This window comes from Chrysoperla carnea, chromosome 1 (genome assembly GCF_905475395.1).
Source record: "Chrysoperla carnea chromosome 1, inChrCarn1.1, whole genome shotgun sequence".
Classification (NCBI taxonomy): Eukaryota; Metazoa; Arthropoda; class Insecta; order Neuroptera; family Chrysopidae; genus Chrysoperla; species Chrysoperla carnea.
Window position 1 is genome coordinate 86,930,458 of NC_058337.1, and position 5,908 is coordinate 86,936,365.

Here is a 5,908-nt window from a genome sequence, read left to right on the forward strand (position 1 = left end):
TTGCTTTAAAAAAAGGGCTCCTTTTGACTTTAAAGTAAATTCATTGTTCTGTAAAGTCTGTTAATGATTTATTAATTAAAAATAAAAAGTTTTGTATTGAACTTGCCTCACAAGGCATTATTGCGCTTCTAGTAATATGGATACAGCTTGCATTCATAATATTTTGAATTAGCTCATCTCTGGTGTATTATGGCTGCAGCTGCATCCATACGAGACGAACCAGATACTCTACAGAGAGCTATCAAAAACAATGTTTGTTTAAATTGGTGAATGAATTATTAAACAACAAAGAATTGTTTTTAAGGAAAAATTTTTAAATAAAACTGTAAACAAAAAATTTTTTATTGAATTAGTAAATTTTTTTATACAAAAATTTTTTTATTTAATAAATTTCTTTTATTATTACAAAAGCAGTAATATGATGACTAATTAAACAAAAATTTTCTTTCACAATATTACTTTGAATAATTTTTTTTTTCCAACGGTATTAAATTCTTTTAAGTGGTCAAAATACATCATAAATTTTCCAAATATTTAAAATCAATATTTAATACCTTAAAAAAATTATTTAGTTTGACGTACTAATTAATGTAAAAAAATCTTAAAATTACACACGAAGACTAAATTAGTAAAATTATAAATAATGGAAATACAGTTCCTGGAGTGGGGGTTTTTTATTGGAAGTTTCCTCCTCTTAAAAAATTTCTTTTTCAATTTCTTAGCTGAATATTTTATGAAATATTGTCGAAAAACGAAATATCTTTTTTATCATCTTTAATTGTTTATAACTTTTGTAATTTTTTGTAAGATAAAAAATGCTTCCGGTACATTTTTCTAAACAACATTCCGAATCCAAGGAGCTATCACACGTATTTTTAAGAAGACCATTATCTTTATATTTCACCAATATGAACCTGTTGACTAGACTTAACATCGCAAAATGACTACAATTCATTCATTATGCGCAGTTAGGGAAAATTATACTAAGGAAGACTTTATCTACCGATTTTAATTGGAACCTTTTTATAGATCATTTTATAGACATAGAATATTATACAAAGTACAGCTTCGCCAATATTATGATTGGTAATTATTGTAACACATTGAAACTAAAAGTAGAAAATCTATAAGAAACATACAACACGTACCTACAGTATTTATAAGAAAAACAAACACAACACGATAAAGTACAAATTAGGTGATTTAGTGAACACCTATGACAAAATTGTTTTCCTAGCATCATTATTTTTAAGCGTTACAAACTTGGGACTAAACTTAATATACTATGTATATTTCATATATACATGGTATAAAAACACAAAACAAAGTTAAGGTGAGCAATATTTTTAAATAACGAAAGGAATCAGCTGTCAAAACTCAAAAGCACGCTTTAAACACAACAATACAAAATTTTTACAAAATAAAAATATACATCAACGAATTCTATAATCTTTTTATTTAATGAAAACGATCAGCTGAATACCCATTGAATAGGGAATATTCATGTATTTTTTTTATATGTATTTTTAATTCATTTTTTACACCGTTATAACAAAGTAAAAAATATAAATACTGCTTAAAAATACTGTATTTAAGTGTAAAAATATATTTAAAATACATTATAATTTTGAGATATTTAAACGCAGTTATTTGGCACTCTCTGTTAATGACGTATAAGTACGTGATCTGTCAATTGGTGACAGTTCAATGTATAATTTACACTTTAAAAAAATGAATTTACAACACAGAATTTACACTCGTTATTATTAAGTTTTCTAATAAAAAGCCGTAGAATAGTATAATTTAATGAAATACCATATAAAATGTAAGAAATTAATATCATACAGTATGTCAACAAATTTGCCAAGCCCGTACTATGATGTCACGTCCGCATAAAAATTTGAATTTCCGTTTTAAAAATTTTTTTAATGCCCTCACTTAGTTTGTATTTTTATTAATTCTTTTTAAGTAATTAAAAAGATATTAATTACTAAAATAATGGTTTAGTCGAAATGTCATTAAAGTTACAAAAGAAAAATATTTGAACCAAATTTAAATTTCATGAATATTTCCTATTGCCTATGTTTATTATTGCATGGTATTCGCCTTCGTGCCTGGCCCCAGCATAATAATAATAAAAGTGCATTTAAAAAAAATATTTTTCTTATCAGTTACTACAATAATAATAATTTTATGACACGTTGTTATTATACAATCTCAAAAATCCCCTAATTATAAAATTGGAATCATTGAAATAAATGTAATGTCATTTTTTATTTATAGGATTCCGTACCTATTAAATTATTCTGACATAAATGCATTAAACGTGATGAATTAAAAAGTTTAGGAAGAATTTTTGAACTAGTCAATCAAATTCTTGATATAAAGTTTATACATCTATTCTATGTCATAAAAATTATCGGATGAAGGATATGTGTTACATACATACATGTATATTATATGTGTTTGATAACATTAAAACGTCATAAAATTAGGACATTTATAGTTTTACAACTGTTCTACTTTCATGTATTAAATACCAAATTATGATAAATATATTTATTTCATCTCTATAAATTGATTACAAAAATATTGATAGCAGAATGAATGTTAGACAAACTATTTAGTACAAGAGTCAGATAATATTGATATCGTCAATAGAACACAAGAGTGGGTTATATTCGTTGTACCTTTTTTCACTCAAGCGTTTTCATAGAATTTTGACCCCTTTGATACCAATTATGTTTATAATTTCTTCACATAATTTTGTGTTAAAATATAGGTACATAGATTAATTACAAACAAGTGAAATAAAACAATTGACTGAGTTAAGTTAATTGCTGAAATACCATGTATAGACAGTGTTGATGACGCAATCGTTTGTTTTTTGACGTCATGTAAGTAAAGAAAGATATTCACTCTTAGATAAGTACACATTCATAACTGATAATTTGCGCCCTCGTGAGCAAAGAGTGTTTTTACAAAAAAATGTTTTAAACAAAAGTTGTTTATTTTTTTATAAGGAACATTTTTTACATTTAAACTTTTATTCCATCTCTAACGGTTTACAAGGTGGGTTCTACAGACCCAAGACCCAATCGACCAATGTTGCTTATTTACGAATTTGACGTCACTTTTTACGTCCTAAGCACGCTATACAAATTTCAGCTTGATATCTCTTTAAGTTTTTGAGTTATCGTGATGATAGACGGATAGGCGACAGGCAGACAACCGGAAATGGACTAAGTCGGTGATTTTATGAACGCCTATACCAAAATTTTGTTCATAGCATCAATATTTTTAAGCGTTACAAACCAGGAACGCCACTTCCTCCCCCCCCCCCTAAATTATTATTTAACGTCTCTGAAGAAAAATAATTTATTTTAGCGAAGAAAAAACAAAAGAATTGTGTCGATTTGCCTTATTCTAATTGTTTATAAGCTGCACACACAAAAAACGTTTAAAATAAATACTTCTATAAAATAATTGCTCGCAAGGTAGTTATTGCTGGAAGAATTTATCTTAAAATTATTTTTTACTTTTTTGGACATTTTTTACTCGGTTCTGCTATTTAATGACTTACAAAAATTTGCTGATAAAAGCTGACAGTTTGTCTTATTGGGCAGACGCTGATAAATATAGACATACACATTTATACTCGATAGAGAACATCAAAATCTAGATATTCGTTGCTGGGTGAAACCGACTATACTAGAAAACTAGTCTGTATAACAGTACAAAATGTGATCAGTGATCTAACAAAGCAAAGCCATTCAAACAAAATTAATCAAAAATAATTTCAAAATGATTAATAAAATGTTATATTAATCATTATATTTTTGAATCATACTTTCATTCAAGTAATCATAATAATATATTCAGGGTGGTTCACAAAAATGTTAAGAAATAAAATATGTAGACAAAGCGTACTACCTGAAAAAGTAGTCAATTTACAAAGTAATTCGATACAGGGCAAACTTAGCAGGAAAGGGTCGATAAAGGGGTTACAAATATCAGGTAAAAAATTCAACAGGTGAATGTTTGCCGGTGAAGAGGGTTCGCGGTTTAAAGAGGCAAACAGTTTTTGTGATTTGCGGTGTTAATACTCGTCCTACGTATATCAGGCAACTTCTACACAATATTACATCAATTATGTAATTTATATGACATAAAAAATTACAAAATGGGAAAGGATATGAAATCTGATTATTATAAAATTTTTCAGTTTTTGGCAATTTTAAGAATGTTTTTTTGCATACAGTTATTTTAATTTTTTATATGAATTTTAATCGATAAAAAAAAACCTTCTTAGCAACTTTAAAAGAGTCTTTTTTACCAATTTCTCAGAAACTACTGAAAAAACAAAAAATAACAGGCTATTAGGAATTCAAATAGAATCAATTGTACAAAATTACATAACGATTGAATTTTTTTTTCGGGGAATAAAAATTTAAAAACCAAGAAATGGTTTTTAGGGTTTTACTCGAAAGTTTTGAGATTATGTTTAAAAATGATAAACTGCCTAGAACAATTTTTTTGATAGGACGAGTATTTACGCCGTAAATCTCAAAAAAACTGTTTGCCACCCCCATTAAACCCCACCCCTCTTCACTAGCAAATATTCAGCTGTTGGATTTCTTACCCAATATTTATCATCCTTTTTTCGACCCTTTCCCGCTGAGTTTGCAATGTAACGAATTTTTTTGTTAAAAAAAAGTAGTACGCTTATACTAATGCATGAATTGATTTCATGTAGCAAATATTTAAGTAATTTATTCAAAATATCATATTTTCCACTTCACAGAAACAAAATTAGATTCTTTTAAGAGATATAATTAATTAAAATTAGGAAAATTAACATATACTTTTTATTTACCGTATAGTTTTAATTTAATTTAATTTTTATTATCATAATTTAGTTTCTGTCTCTGTTGTTAATCGAAAATATCGTAAATATTAAATTTACTTAAATTATATATAGCGTTTTTATGAATGGTATCATAATTAAATGCCATCAATTATTAATAATAAATAATGATAACATATATTATAAGTTTTATTTTATTCATAGTCAAAATAATATATTAATTAAAATTACTGCTGATCATTTTTATTAAATTTTAGTCAACTGAATTTTTTTAAATGTTTTAATGATTTTTTATTATTATGTATTAAGTAAATGTGAACAATATTATATTGTGTTATTAACTTCCCAGAGGAATGTAATGGGTCCAATAGTGAAACTCTCCATTTTTATATATTTCCGCCAAACTTTTTCAATGTGATGTCTGTGTGTGTGTGTGTGTGTGTACGTATATGCGTATGTACGTATGTCCGTTCGGATTCTTTCGCCTCGATTATCTCGTAAACCAGTTATGACATTAACACGTGACTGAGCTTCAGCAGAATTAGTTGAGCCGTTTTTTAATGGTAATAAAAAAACTGAATAAACAGAATCTGAAAAGTGGATAAAACACATCATTTATCTATGGAGATAATGATCGTTAGCATAAGCTGCAGTACATGTTCGAAGAATAATTTATGAAGTCTATCAAGACCTTTTTTTAAATGTTTATTCCCCCTCTGGGAAGTTAGGCGTGTGGACTACAGGGGTCGCACTCACGCGCCTTCAGCATCACACCGACTATGTACTGCCAATTTTTTTAATTTATTATTAATTTTTTTTATCATTAGTTATAAAAAAACAACTCAAAAAATGATTGCTAATTTGACAAAACTGTTTCCCGTCTCGATACTGCTATACTACCCTAAATGTTCTTCGTGTTGGCCACTTTAAAAATGTATCTTGAGTTTGTGGTAATAAAAATCAAAATACACAGTGTATAGTGGAATTTATGTCAGACTTTAAATAAATTGTGAGATAAATGTCAAAAATAATGTGATATGC